At 40.7% G+C, this 27,708-nt stretch overlaps 1 pseudogene; it reads left to right on the top strand.

Annotated features, from left to right (window-relative positions):
• Positions 1-8,771: 8,771 nt before the first annotated feature.
• LOC148112887 (lamina-associated polypeptide 2-like) lies at positions 8,772-10,385 on the top strand (annotated as a pseudogene).
• The last annotated feature ends 17,323 nt before the right edge of the window (positions 10,386-27,708 follow it).

Below are 27,708 nucleotides of genomic sequence, written 5' to 3'. Positions count from 1 at the left end.
TCTATCCATTTCTTCCACTCCCATGCATAGGTCTCTTGAGTCCGGTGTTTTAAGTATGCTGATATCTTCGCCATTTCTGCAAAACTGGCCACCTTCAAAGTCCATTCTTCAATAGTAGGCATAACATCCCTTTTCCAATATTGACCAATCAGTAACCTAGCTGCTGTCACCATATACAGTATCAATTTTGTTTCACCCAGTGAAAAGTCCTTAACTATACCCAATAAAAACAATTGAGGAGAAAATTGGAGTTTTTTCTTCAGAACATTTTGCATAACCCACCAAATTTTTATCCAGAAAGCCTTCACTTTCTTGCAAGTCCACCATATATGATAATATGTAGCATCTAAACAATCACATCTCCAACATTTTGGTTGAACATTAGATTACATGCACGACAATTTCTTAGGATCTAAATGCCACCTATAAAACATTTTGTAAAAATTTTCCCTCAAATTCTGTGACTGCGTAAATTTAACATTCTGGACCCATATTTTTTCCCACGTTTCCATCATAACTGGTTCTGCAAAGTTTTGCGCCCATTTTATCATACAATCTTTAACCAATTCATTTTCTGAATCTCTTTCTAACAAAACATTATAGACCCTCTTAATATGCATTGGGCCTTTCTCTTTTATCTGTTTTACCAATTCTTCTTCATGCAACATTAAACCAGTTTTTTGATCTTCTTTCCATCTCAGTTGAAGTTGACTATACTGTAGCCAAGTTAAATTAATCCCTTCTTCCAACAGTGTATTTAATGTCTTTAGTTGTCATCTGCCCCCATCCTTAAAAAGTACTTCTTTGTATAAACCCCCCCCGAGTGACTTTATATTTATATTCCGTATGATATGACCAAGATCCAACCACAACGGTATTTTATAATCCCATTTAAACCGGTGCTTCTTCCATACTCTCATCAAGGAGTTTCTGAGTATATGGCTGTTGAATACTTTATCCACTTTATTTTCGTAAAATAAATATGCATGCCAACCAAGTTCAAGGTCATAACTTTCTATATTCAATATTCCAGTCTTTGTCCTTCCAAACCAATCACTTGCTTGTGTCAATGCTGCTGCTTCATAGTACAGTCATAGGTTTGGAAGTTTAAGGCCACCTCTTTCACGAACATCTTGCATAATTTTCAGTTTAACTCTCGGCTTTTTCTCATTCCAAACAAACTTATTCACTCCTTTTTGCCATTCCATCTGTTTATCACTTTTAAGCACTGGAATCATTTGAAACAAAAATAAAAATCTAGGTAGAACATTCATCTTAACTGCTGCTATTCTTCCAAGTAAAGACAGCTGCAGTTTTTTCCAGGTTTCCATATCCTTTTGTACCTTTTGCCACAACACCTCATAATTATTTTGAAACAATTTTATATTTGAGTCTGCAACTTGGACTCCTAGATATTTCACCTTTGGTATTATTTCAAAACCTGCCTTCCTTTCAAGTTCCTTCTTTTGATCTTCTGTCATATTTTTAACTATCATCTTGGTTTTTTTCTGATTCAGTCTAAATCCTGATACCATACCATATTCTTCTATAATGTCTTTCATCTGGATTATTGATTCCATCGGCCGTGCTAGGGTAACAACCAGATCGTCTGCAAATGCCCTTGTTCTGTAATCCTCTTGCCTTATAACTATTCCATTCAAGGTACTCGAGTCCCGTATTGTGTTCAACAAGACTTCTAGAGTTAAGATAAAAAACAGCGGGGATAATGGACACCCTTGTCTTGTGCCTTTTTCTATACTGAAGTTTGTAGTTAAGCTTCCATTAATGATAATTTGTGCTGTTTGCTCTTGATAAATTGCTGAAACCGCCTGCACAAACTGATCCCCAAAATCCATCTTTCTTAAAGTCTTTAATAGAAAGTTCCAATTCACTCGATCAAAGGCCTTCTCCGCATCCAAAAATACCAGCACTGCAGGGATCTGTTTATTCTTCTCAAGATATTCCAATAAATCTATAATTTGCCTCACATTATCCTTCATATATCTGCCTTCTATAAATCCTGCTTGATCATAATGAATCACCTCTTGGATAACTGGCATTAATCTGTTGGCTAGTACTTTTGCAAAAATTTTATAATCCGTATTCAAGAGAGATATTGGTCTAAAATTTTCCGGTTTTGTAGAACCTGCTTCCTCTTTCGGTATCAATGAGACAAAAGCTGCTTTCCATGAAGGGGATATTTTACCCCCTTGTTGTATGCTACAAAATAAGTCTTTAAGATGTTCAATCATTTCTGCTTGTAAGGTTTTATAATACACCGCAGTTAAACCATCCGTCCCTGGAGCTTTAGCTGTTTTCAGTTGTTTAATAGCAATGATAATCTCCTCAGATGTTATTGGTTGACTCGTTCTTTCCTTTTGATCATTAGAAATTTTCATAACTCTCCTTTCTTCTAGATATTTATTTATAAGTTCATTCTGTATATCATCTTTAGCATATAGTTTGGTATAGTAATCTAAGAAGGCTTCTTTGATTAATCTTTGTTGAAAAACTTCCTTCCCTCCATACTCAATACTACCGATAATCCGAGTACTCTGCTGCTTCCTCAATGTGTAAGCCAGCCACCTGCCCGGTTTATTAGCATTACAAAATGTATTATGTTTCGCAAATTGTAAATTAGTTGCTGTTTGTTCCGCTATGAGCATTTGAAATTGATCTTTCAAAAGCTTTATAATTCCTTGTAGTTTTTCATCTGTCGGGTTTTTTATAAGTAACTGTTCTTTTTTCTTTATCTCTCCTTCCATTTCTAATCTTTTTCTTTGTCGATTTAACTTATGTTTAGAATTCATGTAGATCAGTACTCCCCGCATATACGCCTTGCTCGCGTCCCAAACAATTTCAATAGGGGTACCCTTATTCAAATTCATTTCAAAAAATTCCTTCATTTGTTTTTTGAGTTCATTTACATTCTTTTCATATCTAAACAAATTTTCATTTACTCTCCACGATCTTCTCTCATTCTTTCCCATTTCTATTTCTATCCATACCGGGTTATGGTCAGTTAAAGTCCTCGGAAATATCTTTGTTTTCTTTGTTTTTAGAATTAAATCAGCCGTAAGTAGGATAAAATCAATCCTAGAGAAGGATCTATGTCTGTCTGAGAAAAAAGTAAAGTCCAGTTCTTTTGGGTTGTGCACTCTCCATATGTCTTTCAATTCCAAATCTTCTTTCATATCGAAAAAGATCTGTGGTAATTTAACACATGACTTTGCCAAACTCTTTTTATCTTTTTTAGGATCTATTACTCCATTCCAATCTCCCATAAGTAAAATAGATCTATAGTTCCATTATAATATTTTAGAATACAATATTTTGTAAAAATTTTCTTGTTGTTGGTTAGGAGCGTAGATTCCAATCACCAAAATTGGACCATTATATGTATAAAGTTCAATTGCTATATATTTTCCACAATCATCTCCTTCTATAATTTTAGCTGACAGTCTTTTATTTATATAAATAAAAAGTTAGCCTGTATGTACCCGAATTTACAACCTATATGTTGGAGATGTAAATGTGATGATGCAACGTATTTTCATGTATGGTGGACATGTAAGAAAATTAAGGCATTTTGGATTAAGATATGGTGGATTATACAAAATATTCTTAAAAGGAAGATAAAATTTACTCCACAGTTGTTTTTACTGGGTATAATTGAAGGATGTACAGTTATAGAGACTAATCTGATCTTGAATTTAATAACGGCAGCCAGACTTTTGGTGGCGCAATACTGGAAGAAGTACTTGTGTCTAATGTTGAAGCACAAGTATGAAGAGCAGGGTTTTACAGCTAGTTTCTTTCTTAACCTTTCTAGGAAAGTCTAAAAAACAGTTAAATACTATTGGTCTCCGGGCGCAATTCAAGGTGTTGGTTATTACCTTTAAAGCCCTACATGGCTCAGGACCAGGCTATCTTTGAGACCATCTTCTACCACATAGCTCCCAGTGACTGGTAAGATCCCACAGAGACGGTCTCCTCCAGGTCCCATCAGCTAAACAATGTCGGCTGGCAGGCCCGCGGGAGTGGGCCTTCTCTGTGGCTGCCCCGGCTCTCTGGAACCAACTACCTTCTGAAGTCCGGACTGCCCCCACCCTATTGGCCTTCTGGAAAGTGGTGAAGACCTGTCTCTTCCGGCAGGCCTGGGGCTGCTGATCTCGTTATAGTGATCTTGCGAGACCGAGCCACAAATTGGAGTGTATGTGTTTTAACATTTTAATGTTTTAATGTCTTCTTTTAACTTTTGTATGGGATATTGTTGCATTGTTTTATTCTCTGTTGTAAGCCACCCAGAGTCCCTCTGGAGTTGGGTGGCATAGAAATGTGACTAAATAAATAAATAAATAAATAAATAAATAAATAAATAAATATTCCATATGACTGTTCATTGTGGGATTACTCTTCAGATAATAGTAATAGAAGTCAGCCAGTTACACTATAGATCTTGCTCAGTTCATTGTGGCTGAAAGTGAAAACAGACAGAGCTACTGGAGAATATATCACCATCACTTTCAAAACAGATGGTATCTCACCCGATTGAGGAAAGTGTTAAATGTGTGAGATATTTCTAATTCTCATAAAAGGGATACAGTAATGATTAATAAAGCAATGGATTGATGCAGATTGATCCACCTTCTCAAAAGATGCAAGCTTCTTGTCCTAATACCAAAAAGGGCAGGTGTCAGATCCCTAAAAGTGATACTGCCACTCAACTGGAGGAAGGGGGAGACTTGGATTCGATTTACTAGCAGTGCCTGTGTCAACAGATATTTTATAATCTATATCCTGGCACCAAAGAGCCCTGAGATTTACCTGGAGGAATTTTTATGATAGCCATGTGGGTTCTTTCACTTTAAAGGATAACAGTATGGATGCATGGTTGTTCGGGTTCTCAGGGCAGCTAGGAAAGGAAACATCTTCACACTTGTGTATTGGTTAAAATCTGCATTCTGACTTAAAGGGAGGGGTCTCTACTGCTTTAATCCTACTTGTCTGCCTAAGGGTATTCAGATCCTGCTTTACCTGGATGGCTATCACTTCTGCTTAATAAAAGGTCTCTTTTGAACAACCACTTTTCAAGAGTTTTTACTTTCTTAAATTGGAAGGAGAGGCGATCCTTACAGCAGGAAAAAGATAAAAAAAATTGTGACCATAGATCATGGGTATCAAACTCGATCACGTTATGAACCGCATCGTGACATATTGCAACATTTTTTGCCTTTGCAGGGTGGGTGTGGCCTGTGCGTGACATATCTGGCCCACAGGCAGTTTGAAAGGCCTGCCATAGATTGTTTATATATATATAGGTGTCTCATTTGAAAAACATAATATTCATTGGTATTCTTGTATTGTGGCCTCAAGTACCCTGTCACATCCTCAAGACATTTATACATACACACACACACACATACATACATACATACATACATACATACATACATACATATATATATATATATATCCATACTAGAAAACCTTTATTATATAGTTAATCGTTCTCTTAATCTTTTTAGTTTCTAACCTGTTTCTGTTAGTTAACCATTGATAAAACAAGTCCCATGTTAAAAAGTATTCTGTTTCTTCCTTCTCCTTTATTTTTAGTGTTAATCTCTCCATCTCTGAAACATTCTAATATTTTTTTACAACACTTTCATCTGAAGGGATCTCTTCAATTTTCCAGTTGTGCAAAAACAATTCTCGTTGCTGTTAACACATTAGATATGTATTCCCTTTGTTATACTGTTCTGATAAAATGCCCAGCAAAAATATTTCTGGTTTAAAATCAGTATGTTGCTTTGTCATTTTTTCTAACCATGTGTGTATTTTTGTCCAATATTTTTTTTGCCTTTGGACATGTCCACCACATATGATAATTCAAACTTGGTATCTGATTACATTTCCAACATTTGGTGGACAGATGTTTTCAAACATCTTTGCCAGTCTTGCTGATGGTAAGTGCCACCTATAAAACATTTTATATAGGTTTTCCTTATAGGCAGTTGACAGTTAATTAATAATTTCTGACCCACAATTTCTGCCATTTATCTAACTCTATAGTACCATGATGGTGAACCTATGGCATGCGTGCCAAAGGTGGCACACAGAGCCCTCTCTGTGGGCATGTGCACTGCCAGCTACTCTTCTGGTTTCCAGCACGCACATGTGCACCAGCCAGCTGGACTTCCTGGGACTGGAGTGCCAGAAAACGGCCTGAAAACAGCCCCCAAAACAGCCTGAAAACGGCCAAAAAACAGGCATGCATGTGCCAGCCAGCTGGTCTTTGGGTTTCTGGCGCTCCAGGGCATGCACATGCACCCCAGCTTGGGCACTCAGTGCTGAAAAGGTTCGCCATCACTGCTATAGTATATCCAAAGTTTTTGGCCCATATTATCATTGTTTCTTTCACATATAATTGAAGAAAGATCCAATCATATAGGACAAGCAGATAGCACTTAGCAATAGCATTTGGACTTATATACCACTTTATAATGGTTTACCGCCCTCTCTAAATGTTTTACAGAACCAGCATTGCCCCCAACAATCTGGATCCTCATTTAACCAACCTCAGAAGGATGGAAGGCTGAATCAATCTTGAGCCATTCAGAATCGAGTTCCTGGAGTGAGCACTGAGTTAGCCTCCAGTACTGCATTCTAACTGTGCCACCATGGGTCTTAGATGCTTTGCTTTCCTTCCCATAAGCACTGCTAGAGGGGGGCAGCTATCTCATTGTGAAAACAAACAAAATAAAGTCTTCACAGTTTTTTGCTGAAGTCCCCAAGAGGATTTCCACAATCCTATTAGATTGTGTCAGTCCTCACATCACCAAGAATAGCAACCTGAGATAGTTTTCAGCAGATACAATGGTGGTGAAGAAAAATGTTTTTTTAAATCCTTCCTTGTTGGAAGCAAACTTTCCAAAGTGCTCCATGCTGGCTCAGGAATTCTGGGAGTTGAAATCCACAGGTCATAAAGTTACCATAGTTGCAACTGTATTTCTACCCTTTCTTAACAATTGGTTTAAACTTTTTTCTTAACCTTTGAGGTTCAGGAATTCTAACATCCTCTTTTGCAAAAAGTAAATGTATGAGCTGTGCTCATATGCTGCCCATAAAAATAGGTGTTTGTTTAGGAGGTGCTTAATAGAGTACACTTAAAAGTAGAGTGCATTTGGGTACAATCTTTTTCCAGTTTGCAATGTTACTGCTTTCAGTAATTTTAATTGATAATTTTATTATTTATATTACATGTTATAACCAGTTATTGTAGACAGCAGACAAGTCAGCTAAAAAAATGCTTGGTGTAAGGTCATTTAGCTCATCTCTTTAGCCTACTCCCAAAATTATATCACTGTCTTTATTCTCAGTACTCTTTATTTCTGTAACATGACACTATTACCAGAACAAAGACAAAAAATATGGCTCCAACTATAATAGTTTTGTAGACTGAGTAATACAGATCATATTAATATGGATGACTGTAATGAATCATGGCTTTAGTTATAAATATATAACAGAATATATAACTATATATGTCTTTTCCGAATAGGGGACTCGATACTCCATGTATGGGTATCACTCTTGTCTTCTAGCTCTACAGACTAAGTTTAAACTGAAGAGACGCTCCCTGTTGACGCTTCCAATTTCAACTCAGTCTTGAGCTCGTTCAGTCTGCTTGTAATATCTCTCTGTAATGGATTGGATTTTGGAGGTTTTTTGAGATACCTTTGGTTGGCTAGTCAGCCTGAAGAGCCTGTGGCTCGAGCCTGCTGCAAGTTGGTGGTGTTTCTTCTTTAGGGAGCCAAGGTAACGGAGTCTGGTGAGTTGACTGGGGCGGCAGCTGCCATATTAGGGCAGCCTGCATGCTTTTGGACGCAGCCGGACTGCGGGGGGAGAGCAGGAGGTTTGAGTCCTCTATTGCTGGCCTCTGCGCTTGTTGTTTTTGCCACGCAGCAGCTGTTTGAGGTGCATGGAGGCTCTGGCTTGCTATTTTAGCCATTTTTCAGGATGCCACGGTCCTTGTGGCAGGGACTTAACAGTGTTAGTGCTAGTGGATTCTAGCAGCTGAGAAGGTTTTTTTTTGAGATGCTGGCTGCGGCGGCCATTTTGGATTGTATTTTTGCCAACTCACTAGATTTCAAAAATGACTGGCTGATTAAGAGGGCTTGGTTTACTGCCCTAAATAAGGCCGAAGTCAAGGCAGGCAGGGTGAAGGGCCTTTGGGCTGATTCCACTTTAGCCTGCAAGAAAAAAGAACAAAGAAAAAAAGAAAAAAAGGTGGAATCCTATGAAAAGGATGAAAACCTGCAGAAGGGCTTGGTTTCCAGCCCTTAGGCATAAAAAAGACCTTGGGAGGCAGCATGAAGGGCCATTGGTCTGATTCCGCTTTAAGCCTGCGAGGTGAAGAGGAGTAAAATGTCCTTTTTTCTTTTATTCCTTTTTCTTTTTTTTTCTAATTTTAATGCCAAGGCAAAGTAAGAGGTTTGCTCCTGGGCTGAGGGGCACCTACATTTTTAAGAGCTCTGTTGTTATCAAATCCTTCAGGCAGTTGCCTGGGTTCTGGGTGAGATTGGATGGCCATTTTGCCCTCTTGGGCAGGGCCTTAGATAATACTACAGCTGCAACAGGCGGAGGGCCAGGATCTTTGTACTGGAACTTCTGCAGCAGCTTCAGCATCGGACGGGTGAGATGATAGCCTTTCTGTAACCTTCTGTGCCAAAGTTAATTAGCCTTTAAGTGCAGCCCTACCTAGAATGATAATGGCATCTAACACTTCATTTGATGATCCTATGGAGATGAGTGAGGGATCTCACCACCACGGGGTGACTAGGTGGGCCTCAAAACGCCATCATACTAAGTCTAAGACGGGTAGCAAGGAGGCAGTGGCCAAAATTAAGGCAAAGGCGATAGCCACCAGGAAACCTACTAAGGCTCAGGAAACAGCTGAAAAATGTCTACAAGCAGCCATAGAGAAACAACTAGAGAAAGGACTAAAGACGGCTGAGAAATGTAAACAACTCAGTACTCAGGTGGAGACAGAGACTAGAGTTACATCCACCCAACAGGTGAAGGAGGCTGCTCTGGATTTAGAGATGTCAGCTGAACCAGGTCCTTCTACTGGGGTATGGCCTACAATGTCATTGTCACTGTTACCCATGGGTGGAGAGCCAAACATAGGGACTAGGTCCTCTTCAGCGGCTTCCTTGCTTCCAATGGCGGTGGTAGATCGCCAGCCAGAAGACTGTGAGGGACTAATGCCATCTATGGTGAAAAAATGGATCTCAGAGGCTGTGCAGTGCAGCTTTGAGGCCAGTGTGCGTCACAACAGACATACAGCTAGCAGAGCAGAGGCTCTGCTTTCAGGCAGGCTTCATCAGTTTCAGGACGCACAAGTGCAGGTGTCCCCATAGAGTTCTGGTTCCTCAGCATCAGCTTCAGAGACAGAGGACTCGCTGTCCCTTGAGGAGGGACAGTTAGACCAGGAGTTATCAGATGAAGAAGGCCTGATGCCAGATCAACCTGTCTTTAAGGGGTTGTTTCAGCCTCACTTATTCAAGGCCCTGCTATTTAAGGCAAAGAGCCTTAAGTAGCTCTTTATAGACTAAGTTGGGCACTACTACCACTACTGAAGGGGCTCTGGCAGAGCAGGATCTGGCTGAATTGCTCTTTTCTGAGCCTTTCACAGAAACAGGATATTCTGGCGCCCCAGTTGTTTTTGGATATGATCCAGAGACAGTGGGAATCCCCAGGGACATATCCAAACTTGTCATCATATGACAGGATGTTTTACAACATGACTCCTGATCTCACTGAGCTCCTTGAGATACCGGAGATTGATGAGCCTGTGATTGCCTTGGCATCACCATCAGTGGCTTGGCAGAGGTAGATGAAGTGTTAAAGCCAGATGAGCGAAAGTTAGAGTTCGCGCTCTGTAAAGCACATCAGGCAGCGGCTTGGGGGATTAAGGCAGCTATGGCGCATCCTTTTTTATCAGGGCACCTTTGCTTTGGCTCAAGCATATGCAGGAGAGGGTGCTGGCCACAGAGCTTAGAACACATCAGGACTTTAATAAAATAATGGCAGCTGCTGAATTCACGGCAGATGCCACATTGAATTCAGCAAAGTTTGGGGCAAGGGCCATTGCCTCAATAGTTACGGCCAGGCGCCTATGTTGACTCAAGCACTGGCAAGCTGACACCAAGAGGAAGTGGAGACTGGCATCTGCCCCGTTCAAGGGATCTAAATGGTTTGGTACGTCCTTGGACCCAATTTTAATAGAGGCCAGGGACAAGAGGAAAGTTTTACCGAATCTTTCACGAAGGGTGGATAGACGTTTCTCCACGCCTTTCCAAAGGCCTTTTTTTTTTTTTTAAATTTGATTTATATGCCGCCCTACTCCGGAGACTCAGGGCGGCTTACAATGCGTTAAGCAATAGCCTTCATACTTTGCATATTTAAACAAAGTCAACTTATTGCCCCCACAAACTGGGTCCTCAATTTACCTACCTTAGAAAGGATGGAAGGCTGAGTCGATCTTGAGCCTGGGGAGAATTGAACTCGCAGTAATTGCAGACAGCTGGATGTTAAATGCTGCCTTAGGAGGCATTAGCCTCCTACGCCACTCAGGCTCCTATTTTTGTCCCTATGGGGTGGTCAGGATTTCAACATTCACAGAGGAGGTTTGGCCAGGGACAGTATTATCAGACAGGACAGTATCAACAGACAGGGCAGGGGTTCCCAGACAGGAACAGGTCCCGATCCTCTTATAGGAGGCCTTTTCACGGAGGGAGCAATCATTCCTTTCGCCACTCCCGATGACTCCAGGGCCAGGGCTCCCATTGGTGGCCGTTTAGGCCTTTTTGTGGACCAGTGGGAGCAGACAACCACAGACGCGTGGTTCAGAGAGACCATTACATCCGGTCTCTCCATAGAATTTCTTGTGCCCCCTCCGAGGTTCTTTATCCGTTGTCCCAGGTCACAGGACGCAGCCAAAAGGAAGTGCATGGACACAGCCATTCAGCATTTGCTGGACATAAAGGCAGTGGAACCCATCCCAGAAGAGCAGCAGGGACACGGGCATTATTCCATACTATTCGTAATTCAAAAGACTTCGGGGTGGTGGTGGTGTTGCGTCTAATTCTCAGTTTAAAGAGCCTGAACAATTATCTCAGGTATCGGAGGTTCAAGATGCTTTCCCTTTACTCAATCTTAGAGAATGTACAAAAGTGGGACTTCTTGACCTCCATAACCTCACAAAGGCATACTTACATGTTCCGATTCACCGGTTGCACAGGCAGTACCTTAGATTCTATTACAGTGGCAGGGTTCGGGTCCCGACAACGGTTTTAACATCTCTCTGCTGGTGGGTATCTGACCACATGACAAAGGGATGCCATTTCAAGGTCCAGGAGCATCAAGTTGTCACCACAGATGGAGGGATGGGGTGCCCATTGTCGACACCTAGTGGCCCAGGGCATGAGTCATGACAGAGCATCAATTGGTTGGAACTGAGGGCAGTTAGCTTAGCTCTCAGGTCATTCAGAGACCAAGTGACACACCATCATGTGATTATTCTCACCAACAACATGGCCGCAAAAGCACATGTGAACAGGCAAGGCAGCACACACTCCAGGTGCCTGATGGAGCAAGTGAGATTCCTTTGTCACTGGACAGAGAAGAACCTGATATCAATCAAGGTTGATATTTCGATCAAGGAACATATTTCGGCTTGGACAATGTGCAGGCAGATTGGCTGAGCAGGGCCACGATAGACCATTACAACTGGCGCCTACAGCCGGAATTGTTCAAGGAGATCGTGGTTCGATTTGGCCACCCGATCGTGGACCTTTTTGCATCACCGGTGAACAGCCAACTGCCTCGTTTCTTCTCCCACTTTCCAGCAAGGGGCTCGGAGGGAGTCAATGCTCTTCACTGTCCTTGGCCCAGGGGACTGCTATACATGTTCCCACCCATGATTGATACCTCCGGTGATCAATCGGATTTTACAAGAAAAGGTGGAAGTAATCCTGATCATGCCTCATTGGCCCAGATGCCCATGGTTCGTGGATCTGGTCTTCTTATCAATCGCCGACCCATGGAGAATTCAGCCCAAAAGAGTCTCTCTCACACAGGGGGCCATCTACCATCCAGTTCAGCAATGGCTTCACCTGACCGTGTGACGGTTGAGTGGAGGCTTCTGACAGAGTAAAACTTCTCTGTGGGTGTCATACAGATGGTTCAGGCAGCCAGGAGACCATCCATGACGCATATTTATAACGCCACTTGGCGTATTTTTAGTCAGTGGTGAGCCAGTTGGAATATTGAAGCCACAAAGGTGTTAGTTCCACAGCTGTTGGATTTTCTTCAAGACGGTCTGGATAGGGGATTGGCTCCAGCTACTCTCCACAGGCAAGTAGCAGCCTTAGCTTCAGTCCTGTCCTGTGGGGAGTGGGAGCCTGTGACACGATGCTCGGAGGTAAGGAGTTTTCTGAAGGGGGCTACTAATTTAAAACCATTAGTGGTGCACCGTTATCCCACCTGGGACCTTGATAAGGTGTTGCAGGCACTAACCAAGGGACATTTCAAACCGATCAAGACTACTCAACTAAGTTTTCTCACATACAGTCATTTTTCTGGTGGCCATAACATCCGCCAGGAGAATATCGGAGCTGGCAGCGCTCTCCGTGAGGTCAGATTTATGTATCTTTCACTTGGATTGAGTGGTACTGCAATTAGACCCTGCCTTTGGCCCTAAGATCAACTCCTGGTTTCATCAGGCACAGGAGTTGATCTTGCCAGACTTCTGCCCTAACCCGTTTCATCCCAGGGAAAGGGAATAGCACTCCCTGGACGTCCGGAGGGCTTTGAGGATATATATTAAGAGGACGAGAGCTTTCCATAAAATGGAAGCACTCTTTGTGTCATTTTTACCAGCTACAATGGGGCAGAAGTTATCAGCATCAACCATTGGCAGGTGGATTTGGGCTGCCATTGCCAAGCCTTATGACTCTCAAACCCTACCAAGACCATGGGCAATTACAGTACACTCTACACGTAGTGCTGCTACTATGGCAGCCTGGGTGACACAGGCTTCGGTGGAGATATGTCATGTGGCTACCTGGGTGTCGCCAACGCCTTTTATTCTCCACTACCAGCTAGACTCTTTCACCTCTGCAGAGGCAGCATTTGGTAGAAGGGTCCTTCAGCGTGTTCTGGGAACGTCAAGTGAACCAGACCAGCCAGGTACCCACCCGTGAGGACAACCAGCTTTGGTATGTCCCATGCCTGGAGTATCGAGTCCCCTATCCGGAAAATAGGGTGTTGGTCCTAACTTCAGGACTTAGTTGGTCTCTCCTCCCATACATTTTTCATGTTAAAATAATGTGAAATAAACATATTGGAAAACACCAGGACAGGAATAGCACTAGAAGTAGACATATTATGATTATACAACTAGTTCGGTCCAGTAAAGCAGAACTGAAACTAATCAGTTGCTGGGCAACCATCTCTCCACTTCAAAGAGAAGGAGGGAAGTAATTGAAACTGACAAATATTAAGAAAATGACAAACGAGTACAAACATATCTTCTTCATCCATGATCTTCCTTGGAAAAACCAAATGATAAAAGCAAAATAGCTGATGGGAACATTGGAAAGAACTCAAGAAATTATTGTGAGTGCTAATGAACAGGGTATAGACCAGAGAGAAACAGCTGAGACAGAAGCTGGTTAGTGACCAGAGGGAGGGGAGGCGAGGAGGCATGCACTTTTCTTAACTTTTGCATCACATCTACAGTAGATTGCTGCCTTAGTCTCCAAAATGGCAAAGTATATCAGATTTTATACATGTTCCCTAAGGTTGTATTAAAAAATACTCTTTTATCAGTACAATTAATGATACTTCCTGTATCCAAGAGCCACAGTGGCACAATGGTTAGCGTGCAGTACTGCAGGCTACTTCTGCTGATCACCGGCTGCCACAGTTTGGCAGATCTAATCTCATCAGGCTCAAGGTTGATTCAGCCTTCCATCCTTCCGAGATGGGTAAAATGAGGACCCAGATTGTTGGGGGCGATATGCTGACTCTGTAAACCACTTAGAGAGGGCTATAAAGCACTGTGAAGCGGTATATGTCTAACTGCTATTGCTATTTCACATAGCAGCACTAAAATGCTTGTTAGTCAGTCTGGAAAATAGCAGAATCAACATTGACTTAAGCAATTGCTGGTCATCTCCTTTAATAACTGTAAAAATAGAAGATCTGTGGGTTTGATATAAATATGCCTGAGTTTTCAAGATTATGTTTTAATGCACACTAGATGTCTTTTTGACATTTGTGTGGCCCTTGTCAAGTGGTCTGATTTCAGAAAAGTGCCCCGCACAACCATCATGGATTTCTATGAAACTTTGCATGAAAATGCACATGTCCCCAATAAACATTGGTAAAGTGTTACGTGTGCCAATGCAATACTTGCAGAGATATAGTCATTTGTATGACCCCATACAGCAGCCTTCTACAGTATGACTCTGAGGTTCCAGCAACTTTGAGAAATAATATCTCCAGCAATATTTTGTTGAGAGAAACAAAACTTCCCCATCTTGTACAACTTTTTGTGCTCTATTAAACAAAATAATAAAAACATTCTCATGAGCGATCTCCATCTAGATAATTAGGAGCAAAGTTGGCCAAAAATAGTGAGGCTTGAAAAAAGGTTAAAGTTTGGCTTTCTATATCTCTGGAAGGAAAGGTATTGTAAGGATCACCTCTCTTTCTAACTTAAGAAAGTGAGAACTCTTGAAACATGGTTGTTCAAAAGGATTTCTTTTATTAAGCAGAAGTGACAGCCATCCAGGTAAAGCAAGATCTGAATACCCTTAGGCAAGGCAGTAGGATTAAAGTGGTAGAGACCCCTCCCTTTAAGTCAGAATGCAGATTTTAGCCAATACACAAGTGTGAAGATGTTTTCTTTAGTAGTTTCTCTGAGAACCCAAACAAACATGCATTCCCACCACTATCCTTTAAAGTGAAACAACCCACATGGCTATCATAAAAATTCCTGCAGGCAAAGGGGATCTTAGGATTCTTTGGCACCAGGATATAGGTTGTAAAATATCTGTTGACACAGGCAATGCTAATAAATCGAATCCAAGTGTCCCCCCCTCCTCCGATTGAATGGCAGTATCACTTTTAGGGATCTGATAGGTATGATAAACATGAAACTTTGTGCGTAATAACTTAGCAACATATGGTTTTCTAATATAAAATTTCATTCTCCTACTGCTTTCCAATAGTTTACAAATTGAGTATAAAGTTGACGTTTTTTGTAAAAAAGCCAAAAATAGGGTATATTCAGCCCACTTTTACAAAAAAAAAGACCTTCTGGAAACTCTGTTAAATCATTCTCATTAGAAAGAGCATGTTTCAACCCCCCTAAAAAGTAGGATTGGTTTTTCATCGCTGATGTATAAAGCCCTTACAATAGGGACAAAGTTGAGGACATTGTTATGGCAACATCATGTATGTCAACATGCATTCCTTTATATTGTGCCGTTGTCATTTCATTTATGCTACAGTTTAAAGTGTGTAATTCATTTCTTGCATGCTATATGAATCTGTTAGTCTACTAATGGTGCTTCTACACTGACAGCAGTTAAATGTGCTGTAAGTATTTTAGTGACGCCACATGTTAGCATGTTGCGGCTATAGGATTCTGAACTGTACAGGTATAGTTTTCCTATTTCTGTCATAACATTAGAACCTTATATAACTTCTGTGTTTCAGATTTTGCAGTAATACACTTTATATTATTGCGAATTTCCATAATATGTAAATGGATGTTGACAGTCAACTGGCAATCCTACTTTGCCCAAATGCGTTGTTGGAGAAAAATTGTCATCAACTTGCCACCATGGTTCATTTTATTCTAACCAAATTGGGCTGCATTATGTGCAGAGTTTGTCTGCTGAAGAAAAAATACTCATTACTTGACAATTGGAGGTTGAGCTCACAGACGATGACCAAATCTGCTTGCATCACAAAGCGATGTATCTGAAAAAATATGATATGAAGCAAAAGTCATGTTGCAACCCATTTGACAAACAAAATCACGTAGCTAAACAAGGGCTGTTGAAAGTCGATCTACCCATGTCCAATGATTTAACAAAAGTGGAAAAAACAAATGTGAAGCTGGGTCAAAAGATTTGTTCCAGGTTTACAAATACGTTTCCATGGTCCAAAACATGGCAGACTCTTCATTGTCGGATAATTACCATATGGACATTTCAGACACTGTTAATCAAAGTTTGACCAATTTAGGGACTTCTCCATTAAAAATTCAGAAGTTGAGCAGTAGAGATAAACTGGCTATGTGAAATGAAAAATTGGAAATGTGCAGAAAGTGGTAGCAGACAAAATAACGTTAACCATTGGAGTAGCAGCTGAAAATATTGGGCAAACTAGCGAGTCTGCTGCTAAGGAATGTCAGTCATGCCAGGATTACGTTGACCTAATCAAAGTCATGAAAACAAAAATTAAAATATCCAATAGATCGACGAAAGTTCAATTATTGACTTTGGCCCCAAAAAGTTGGTCGATACCAGTGACAGCAAAAACATTTGGTATTTCAGAACATATGGTTAAAACAGCAAGAAAAATAGAGAGTGAGAGAAAAATAAAGAGAGAATAAAGTGCACTACCAGATGAAAAGTTGGCAAACCATTGCCAAAGGAAATCGCCAGTTCAAGATTTCTACGAGGATGACGAATTTAGCAGGATGTGCCCCAGCAAAAAGGATTGTGTTTCCGTTTGACTTAATGGCGTCAAGGTTCATAAACAAAAGTGGTTGCTACTGTGCAATCTGAAAGAACTGTATGTGGCATATCAAAACAAATATGGTGCTGAAATTGGTTTCTCCAAATTCTGTGAACTCAGACCAAAGTGGTGTGTCACCGTCTGTGCCTCAGGCACACATTCCGTCTGCATTTGCATCGTTCATCAAAATGTTAAGCTTATCAATTCCCAGAAGCGACGCTAAAGAACGTGGTGTGTAAATTCAATAATAAATAAGCAATCGTTGGAATTTGGCAGTTCATATGAACAGTACGGATTTAGACTTGGGAACCATATAATCCCAACTTTAGGATTGGGAACCTAGGATAAGATGACCAATTGTCAGCTTGGAAACTGGACAGATACCCACACAAGGCTTTGGAACATTGAGGAAGAAACCAAACTACAGGCTTGGGATCCTGAACCAAAACACCCACCCATTACTGGTATGGCACGGCTATTGGACATGCCCCCTATGGCGATGGGGTTGCTGGTTCAAGTGCCTGAACTGGTAGTGACAATGTCACCATGGACCAATGCAGTATAATAGTAGTAATGATGTCTATATAAAACAAACAAGACAAAAAACTAATAGAATGCATGTGACGCTGCCATAGCAACGTCCTCAACTTTGTCCCTTTGTCATTAGTGATGAAAAACCAATCCTACTTTTTTAGGAAGTTTGCTCTTTCTAATGAGCATGATTTAACAGAGTTTCCAGAAGGTCTATTTTTTCTAAAAGCAGGCTGAAAATACCCTATTTTTGGCTTTTTTACAAAAAACGTCAACTTTACACTCAATTTGTAAACTATTGGAAAGCAGTAGGAGAATGAAATTTTATATTAGAAAACCATGTGTTGCTAAGTTATTACGCACAAAGTTTCATGTTTATCATACCTTTCCTTCCAGAGATATATATATATAAAGCCAAATTTTAACCTTTTTTCGACCCTCACTATTTTCGGCCAACTCTGCTCCAAATTATCTAGATGGAGATCGCTCATGAGAATGTTTTTATTATTTTGTTTAATAGAGTAAAAAAGTTGTACAAGATGGGCAAGTTTTGTTTCTCTCTACAAAATATTGCTGGAGATATTATTTCTCAAAGTTGCTAGAACCTCAGAATCATACTATAGAAGGCTGCAGTATGGGGTCATACAAATTATTATATCTCCACAAGTATTGCATCGGCACGCGTAACACTTTACCAGTGTTCATTGGGGACATGTGTGCATGTTCACACAAAATTTCATTGAAATCCTTGATGGTCAAGCAGGGACCCCCAGACAACTTGACCCATTGGAATGACCCATTATACAGGCATGTTAGAGGAACAGTTTATCTTGGAATGAACTTGTCAGACATTAAGGTTAGCAAAAGCCATTTTAAAATAGGTTTTTTTTTTTCTGAAATCCATCCCTTGGGTTACTCCCAAATTATGCAGTGCCAATCTTCAAGACCTGTGACCAGCCTCCTTTTCAGAAAAAGAATCAAGATCTTCCTGTTCAATGTAGACTGGAAGTTGGTGCCGCGGCGAGATGCGCGGGGTTTCTAGGGCTCCTGAAACTCCGCCAAGAAACTCTGCTGCTGGACGGTCTGAACCGGACCACACAGTCTCACTTTGACTGTGGCAGTGGAGGGCATGTCCTGAGGCTCCCAGGGACATCGCTAAGTCCCTGGTTGAGCCAGGAAAGCCCCTTTTCCAGCAGCGGAGCAGCAGCCATTAGGCTGCGGAGGCTGTGGCAACTTCAGGAAGGAAGATCGGAACGACAGTGATCAGAGCAGTGAGAAACTTTTACTTTTTTTTTTCTACTAAGAACACTTATTAATGCATGGAACTGTGATGGGCAGTAAATGAAAAGGAGCGGCAAATCTATTTTTGGATTAATTTTGTTTTTCCCAAGTATATACTTTAAAAGACTTGAAATTGCCTAATTGTCTTATTTCTGTTTTGGATAACTGGACTGGATTGAAAGCAGGAAAGCAGTATTGGGACATTTTTGAAATCTTTGGAACTTGTGGATTTTAGTTTATAATATCTGCTGAGTTGGCGCATCTGGATTGGTACCATATACTGGAAAGCTCTGAATTTATTATTATTTTTTTATTTTATTTTTCTCGTTGAGTAATTATCTAAACCCCAGTGAGATGTGTGGCTTGGAAAGAGGCAAAAGGAAAAATTACTCCCTGTAGGTTCTCTGGATATAAAGGATTTGAAGAACGAACTTTTTCTTGAAGTTTGAAGTTTGAAGTTGATTAGATTTCTATCCTTCCCTCTCCCGAAGGACTCAGGGCGGTGTACAGCCATATTAAAACACATAGATTTATAAAATTTAAAACCAAATTAAAATCAATATATAAAATTGGTCCGCAAATTAAAACATACATACACCCATAATAAAAATCGTAATTAGGCCAGTCCGGCTTGCTGGAACAAGAGGGTCTTAAGGGCGTGGCAAAAAGTATGCAGGTCGGGGCTAAAACGGAGCTCTAGGGGCAGCTCATTCCAGAGGGCTGATGCCCCCACAGAGAAGGCTCTCCCCCTGGGTGTCGCCAGTCGGCATTGTTTGACCGATGGCACCCTGAGGAGCCCCTCTCTGTGGGAGCGTTTTGGCCGGTGGGAGGTTGTTGATGGCAGAAGGCGGCCTCGTATATACCCCGGTCCTAAGCCATGGAGCGCTTTAAAGGTGGTGACCAACATCTTGAATCACACCCGGAAGACCACTGGGAGCCAGTGCAGCTCGCGCAGGAGGAGTGTTATGTGGGTGTGCCGAGTCACACCCATAACCACCCGCGCGGCCGCATTCTGGACCAGTTGGAGCCTCTGAGTGCTCTTCAAGGGGAGCTCCATGTAGAGAGTGTTGCAGTAGTCCAGACGTGACGTGACGAGGGCATGAGTGACCGTGCACAGGGCATCCCGGTCCAGAAAGGGACGCAGCTGGTGCATCAGACGAACCCAATAGAAAGTTCCCCTGGCCACGGCCGTCATATGATCTTCCAAAGACAGCCGTGCATCCAGGAGAACACCCAAGTTGCGAGCCATGGTCGATGGTATCAAAAGCCGCTGAGAGATCTAATAGGACCAGGACAGAGGAGCAACCCCTGTCCCGAGCCCTCCAGAGATCATCAACCGATACGACCAATGCCGTTTCCATTCTATGCCCTGGCCTGAAGCCCGACTGGAATGGGTTTAGATAATCAGCTTCATCCGGTACTGGGGAAGTTGTCGCGCTACCACACTCTCAACAACCTTCGCCACAAAGCGAAGGTTGGAGACTGGGCGATAATTGGCTAATACAGCCGGGTCCAGGGAAGGCTTCTTGAGGAGAGGCCTCACCACTGCCTCTTTGAAAGAGGGGGGGAATTAGCCCTCACTCAAAGAAGCGTTAATAATCCCCTGGAGCCAGCCTCGTGTAACCTCCCGGGAAGCCAGCACCAACCAGGAGGGACACGGATCCAATAAACATGTGGCAGCACTAAGCCTCCCCAGAATCCTGTCCACATCCTCGGGAGTCACAAGGTCAAACCCCTCCCAGATAACATTCTCAAGACCCCCCTCCATCACCCCATCCGGATCTACCCAATCAGAGTCCAGACCTTCCCGAATCTGAGTGACTTTGTCATGCAGGAGTTGCACAAAATCCTCAGCCCTGCCATGCGAGGGGTCTTCCCTCGCTCCCAGATGAAGGAGGGAGCGGGTCACCCTAAACAGGGCGCTGGGCGGTTCTCAGCAGACCCAATAAGAGCGGAAAAATAATTAAATTTTGCCGCTTTTATCGCCACTAGGTAGATCTTAATATGAGACCTCACCAGTGTTCGGTCATATTTGGAGCGACTGGCCCTCCAATCACTCTCCAGGCGTCTTTTCTGGCATTTCATCTCTCTTCATCTCTCCCTGGTTCTCTCTCGGAGAACCAGGGAGCTAGTTGAGATCGGCACCGGGTCAGAAGCCGCAAAGGCACGACATGATCCAGAGCTCCGGCGGCTGCCCTATCCCAGGCAGCCACCAGTTCTTCAGTCGCGCCATGAGCCAGAGCCTCAGAGAATGGCCCAAGCTCCATCAGGAACCTATCTAGGTCCATCAGGCGCCTGGGACGGAACCATCTAGTCGGTTCCATCTCCCTGCGGCGAGGTGTAGCAGTTCGAAAGTCCATGCGAACTTTGTTTGTTTGTTGTTGTTTTCCCCTTTTCCTTGATTTGTACACAAATATTGGATTAAGGCATTCAAGAGCCTGAAGAATTATTGTTAATTTTTTATTTTTTATTTATTTATTTTTAATTTTGACTTCTTATTTGGAGGAGCATTTCAATTTTTTGTCTCTTCCTATTTTTCTTTTCCCTTCCTTTTTGGAAGAACCTAAAGAATTGGAGAAATTGCTATTATTATTTTTTTCCTTTCTTTTCTTTTTTTCCCCCTTTTCTACCCTAGTTTTCCTGGGGTTTTTTTTTTCTTTTTTCCTGCCCCATTGTCTAGTGGGACCTTTTGAATATCTTTTGAATTCAAAGTGAATTTAGCCAACTCCAAAATGAGCAAAAAAAGTAGCAACGGTGGGAGCTGCAGCGACTACACCATCCTTATCACCATCTGGAGGTCAACGCTCCATCCAGACAATGTTACAGCAAGAGAAAGAGAAAGAGACGACACAAATGATTCTACAAACACTTCAAAGAATCGAAAAACAGCAACAAAGGATGGAGCAACAGTTACTTAAAACAGATGAAAAGGTGGTTAGCAGGACTTCCGGTTTCCCTGTCTTCGGCGACGGCGGCGCCTTTTGAAGCTCCGCCAGCCCCGCCGCCCGTAGAGCCGCTCCGAGACGAAGAAGCGGCTCGAAAACTTCCAAATCCGTAGGATTGAGGAAGAAGAGATCGCAGGGCACAGGTCGAGCCCCTGCAACCCCCCAGGGAAGTTTCTGGGGGAGAGAACAGGCGTGGCTCCCTCCCAACCTGCTGAAACTCCGGGCGACGTGGGACGATTCTGCTTTCGCAGAACAAGCCGGCTGCAGGAAACTCAAAGCGAAAAGAACCAGCTTTAATAAACAGCGAAATTACCTGAATCCTGAAACTTGGAAACGCAAGTATTAGCGCTTTGTTGACTTTTTAAACTGAGAAAAATGCGAATGAGTGAAAGTGCTTTGAAAAAACATGGCGCTCAGCCTTAGAGTTAACGAGCCAGCGAGTGTGGATTGGTGAAGTTATCTTGTTTTGTTACAAAGTTTCCAAGTTGCTACAAAGTTGCCTTGTTTGTAATAAGAGAAACAAGTGGAAAATTTCTCCCTTTTTAATACTTGACTTTGCTTTACTTCAACCTTTATTTGATCAAATCTGGGGGACTTTTTTAGAAGTCTTTGTGCAGGAGGGAAAGGAAAAGGAACTTCCCTCTTTAGAAAAACTAGATCACGTGGCAGGATGGCTTCAAAGAAGCAGGAAGGGAAGGCAACAGGGGGGGGATCCCCCACACACAAACATGAAACGCAGCTTCCCCCTGCTCAACAGCTACAGACTCAGAAAAAAGAAATTGATGTGGGAGATTTAAAAGAATTTATTTCTAGAACTTTGGATGACAAATTTCAAAAATCTCAACAGGAGATAGATGATAAACTTCAAAAATCACATCAGGAGTTTATGCAGGAAATTAATGAAGTTAAAGATATGGTGAAACAGAATCAAAACAAGGTGACCAAAAAAATATCAGAAGTGGCATCTGGCCTGGCAGAATTTATTGGGAAAGTTGATTTTAAAGTTGAAGAACTTAAATCAGAAGTTAATGTTAAGATGAAAGACAATGATTATAAAACTGCTGATGTTGACAATAAAATGCAAAGAGTTGAAAACGAGATTGTCATGATACAATTCAGGGCAATGGAGTTTGCTATACGGCTTCGAGGAATTCGAGAGGAGGAAAGACAGGATTTGAGACAAGTTTGTTCTGAGGCCCTGGCTAAGATTTTACAAGTTAATCCAGATGTGGTTTTTCACAAAATAGACAAAATTTACAGAGTGAACTCTTGGGTGGCCAGACAAAGACAATTACCTAGAGATGTGGTCATATATTTTACAGATAGAGAAATAAGAAACGATATCCTGCAAAAATCCTTTTACACTTCTGTACAAGTGGGGGGCTCACAAATTGGAATTTATAAAGAATTGCCTCCTAAAATGCTGAAAGCTAGAAAAGAATTTGGCTTTCTTGTTAAGGAATTGCAAAATTTACAGATACCTTTCCGGTGGGACGCATCAGTTGGCATAATTTTCAGATACAAGGGAGAAAGATACCGTTTGAATACCGTGGAGAAGGCACAGCACTTCTACACTACTATTCTTAAGGAAAGAACACCATCTCCACGTACATCTACAGTTTTGGAGATTAAAGAGAGTGAAGAGAAGCAACCTCAACGAGAACTGCAAGAACAGTCTAAGCAGGAATTAGAAGAAGTGCAAGGTGCAGAAGGAGGTTTTCTGGATGAGCCCTTGCTGGAATCTTCTCCAATCTTGGACCCGGTTCGGATGATTGAAGTTAGGGATCAACGTATAACTCGAGCTCAAGCTAAGTTACTTAAACAAAAGCAACAACAACAGGAAAGACAAGACAAGGAGGCAGATAAGAGTACTGCACAAGAGACTGGAGCTATGGGAGGAGCGAGATCGAAGCTTTCGGATGATCTTCAATTATTTTGCTCTTTGCTCCAGAAAGAGGTTGATGATGTTTAAGTGTTTATCCTGGAATGTTAATGGGTTGAATTCAGCACAGAAAAGGAAGAAATTATTTACATATTTGAAACAATTTAATAATGATTAAATTTGTTTACAAGAAACGCATATCACAACTCAAGATCAAAAATATTTGATAAACTCCAAACTAGGAACACATTTTATATCTTCAACTTCGCAAAAAAAGAATGGTGTGGTAATTTATGTAAATAAAAAGTTAACAGCTAAAGTTATAGAAACAGATGAAGATGGTAGGTTTGTAGCAATTGAATTGTCTACAGCAAATGGCCAAATTCTTCTGATTGGGATTTATGCTCCCAATCAACAACAGGACTATTTCTATAAGATGTTACATACTAAAATATTGCAATGGGATTACAGATCTATTTTAATTATGGGAGACTGGAATGGAGTAATCGACTCTAAATTAGATAAAAAGAGTTTGGCAAAGTCTAGAATCAGATTACCACAGACCTTTTTTGACATGAAAGAAGATATGGAACTAAAAGATGTTTGGAGAATACATAATCCAAAAGAATTGGACTATACTTTTTTTTCTGACAGACACAGATCCTTCTCTAGGATTGACTTTATTTTGTTGACAGATGATTTACTTGCTAAGACAAAAAGAACAAAGATTTTTCCAAGAACTTTGACTGACCATAGCCCAGTATGGATAGAAATTGAGATGGACAAGGTTGAGAGACGTTCTTGGAGATTAAATGAGAATTTGTTTAGATATGAAAAAAATACAACAGAACTTAAAAAGCATTTGAAAGAATTTTTTGAAATAAATTTGAATAAAGGTACCCCAATTGAAATTGTGTGGGATGCAAGTAAAGCTTATATGAGAGGGGTACTTATCTACATGAACTCTAAACATAGACTGTTCCGACAAAAGAAAAGATCTGAACTGGAAATAGAAATAAAGAATAAAGAACAGTTACTTATTAAAAATCCAACAGATGAAAGAATACGTAGTACTATAAAACTTTTGAAAGACCAATTTCAAATGCTTATGGCGGAACAAGTTGCAACAAACTTACAATATGCGAAGCATAACACATTTTGTAACGCTAATAAACCGGGCAGATGGTTGGCTTACACATTGAGGAAAAAACAAAGTATACGGACTATTGATAGTATTGATATTGGAGGGAAAGAAATCTTTCAACAAAAATTAATTAAAGAAGCTTTTGTGGACTATTATACTAAATTATATGCTAAAGAGGAGGTGCAGAATGGACTTATAGAAAAATATTTAAACGATAAAAGAGTTACAAAAATTACTGATCAACAAAAGGAAAGAATGAATTATCCTATAACAGAGGAGGAGATAATAGTAGCAATTAAACAGTTAAAAACAGCCAAAGCTCCTGGCACGGATGGCTTGACTGCAGTGTATTACAAAACTTTGCAAGCTGAAATGGTGGAACAACTTAGAGATTTATTTTGCAATATTCAGCAAGGGGGTAAAATACCCCCATCATGGACAACAGCTTACATATCTTTGATACCAAAAGAACAAATCGGTCCTAAAAAACCAGAGAACTATAGACCAATATCTCTTTTGAATACAGATTATAAAATTTTTGCAAAAGTACTAGCCAACAGGTTGATGCCAGTAATTCAAAAGGTGATTCATGATGATCAAGCGGGATTTATCGAGGGCAGATATATGAAGGACAATGTAAGGCAAGTAATAGATTTATTGGAATATCTTGAGAAGAATAAACAGATCCCTGCAGTGCTGGTCTTTTTGGATGCAGAGAAGGCCTTTGATAGAGTGGATTGGAATTTTCTATTAAAGACTTTGAAAAAGATGGCCTTTGGGGATCAATTTATGCAGGCGATTTCGGCAATTTATCAAGAGCAAAAGGCACAGATCATTATTAATGGAAGTCTGACAACAGAGTTTAAAATTGAAAAAGGAACAAGACAGGGATGTCCGTTGTCCCCACTTTTATTTATTTTAACACTAGAAGTCTTGCTAAATACAATACGGGACTCTAATATCTTGAAAGGTATAAAGATTAGGCAAGAGGATTACAGAATAAAGGCATTTGCAGATGATCTGGTTGTTACCCTATCACAACCAATGGAATCAATAATCTTGATGAAGGACATTATACAAGACTATGGTAAAGTTTCAGGTTTTAGATTGAATCCAAAAAAGACTAAAATGATAGCTAAAAACATGACACAAGATCGTAAACATGAGCTTGAAAGGAGGGCAGGTTTTGAGACTGTACCTAAGGTAAAATATCTAGGAGTTCAGGTTGCAGAATCAAACATGAAATTGTTTCAAAATAACTATGAGGTGTTGTGGCGAGAGGTGCAGAAAGATATGGAGACTTGGAAAAAACTGCAGCTGTCTCTACTTGGAAGAATAGCAGCAGTTAAGATGAATATTTTGCCAAGATTTCTTTTTTTGTTTCAAATGATTCTGGTGCTTAAAAGTGATAAACAATTGAAAGTTTGGCAATCTGGAGTGAATAAGTTTGTCTGGAACGACAAGAAGCCGAGAGTTAAATTGAAAATTATGCAAGATGTTCCAGAAAGAGGAGGTCTTAAACTTCCAAACCTACAGTTATATTATGATGCAGCAGCTTTAACTTTAACAAGTGATTGGTTTGGAAGTAAAAAGGCTGGAATATTGAATGCAGAAAGTTTTGATCTTGAATTTGGATGGCATGCTTACTTATTTTATGATGACAAAGTTGATAAAGTATTTAAAAGTCATATACTTAGAGACTCTTTGATGAGAGTTTGGAAGAAGCATCGACTCAAATGGGATTATAAAATACCGCTATGGCTGGATCTTGGTCATACTTTGTGGAATACAAATATAATGTCACTCGGGGGGTTTTTATACAAAGAGGTTCTTTTTACAGATGCGGGCAGATGGCAGCTGAAGACATTGCAGACACTGTTGGACGAAGGGATTAATTTAACTTGGTTACAATATAACCAATTACAATTGAGATGGAAAGAGGACCAAAAAACTGGTATTATGTTGCATGAGGAAGAATTGGTTAGACATATAAGAGAGAAAGGTCCAATGCATATCAAAAGGCTTTATAATGTTTTGCTAGAAAGGGACTCAGAAACTGAATTAGTTAAAGATTGTATGATTAAGTGGGCACAAAATTTTGAAGAACCAGTGATGTGGGAAAAAATTTGGGTTCAGAATGTTAAATTTACACAGTCGCAGAACCTGAGGGAAAATTTCTATAAAATGTTTTATAGATGGCATTTAGATCCCAAAAAGTTGTCATGTATGTACCCTAATGTTCAGCCAAAATGTTGGAGATGTGAATGTTTGGATGCTACGTATTATCATGTTTGGTGGACCTGTAGGAAAGTTAAGGCTTTTTGGATAAAAATTTGGTGGGTCATGCAGAATGTTTTGAAGAAAAAAATTCAATTTTCTCCACAACTGTTTTTATTGGGTATAGTTAAGGGTTTTACATTGGGTGAAACAAAATTGATATTGTATATGATAACAGCAGCAAGATTGTTGATAGGTAAATACTGGAAGAATGAAGCTTTGCCCACTATCGAGGAATGGACTTTGAAGATGGCCAGTTTTGCAGAGATGGCGAAGATTTCAGCATATTTAAAAGATTGTTCACAAGAGACTTATGAATGGGAATGGAAAAGGTGGATAGAATATGTTCAGAACAAATATCAAACTAGAAAGTATCAAATAGCTTTTATTTGAAAATAATGTATTGGAAATATTTTAATGTAATGAGGTAAAGAGAAAAATTATACAGGGGAGGGAGGGGTTCAAGTTTATATATAAGTGTTATATTAAGGGTTTTTTATGAGTATGAGTATATTATAGGGAAGTCTGGGGGGAGGGGAGGGTTAGGGAGGGTTAGGGAGGTTGGGAAGTCTGGGGGGGAGGCGGGGGGGGGAAAGGGGTGAAAATGTAATTGTAAAACTTTTGCAATAAAAAAAAAGGTGGTTAGCATACAACAAACAATGATGAAATATGAAGAAAGACTGGTTAAACTGAAGGAAAAAGATGGCCAAAAAAAAGAAAAAATGAAGGAAATTGAGAATAGACTCGGAGAGGTCGAACAAGGAACATCTGGTTTAATTGGATGGGTAATGGACAAAGCAGAATTCTACCTTAGATTTCAAAATGTT

The sequence above is a fragment of the Pantherophis guttatus genome, chromosome 7, assembly GCF_059756535.1.
Source record: "Pantherophis guttatus breed Tessera chromosome 7, ASM5975653v1, whole genome shotgun sequence".
Classification (NCBI taxonomy): Eukaryota; Metazoa; Chordata; class Lepidosauria; order Squamata; family Colubridae; genus Pantherophis; species Pantherophis guttatus.
This window is presented reverse-complemented; position numbering and strand designations above follow the sequence as displayed.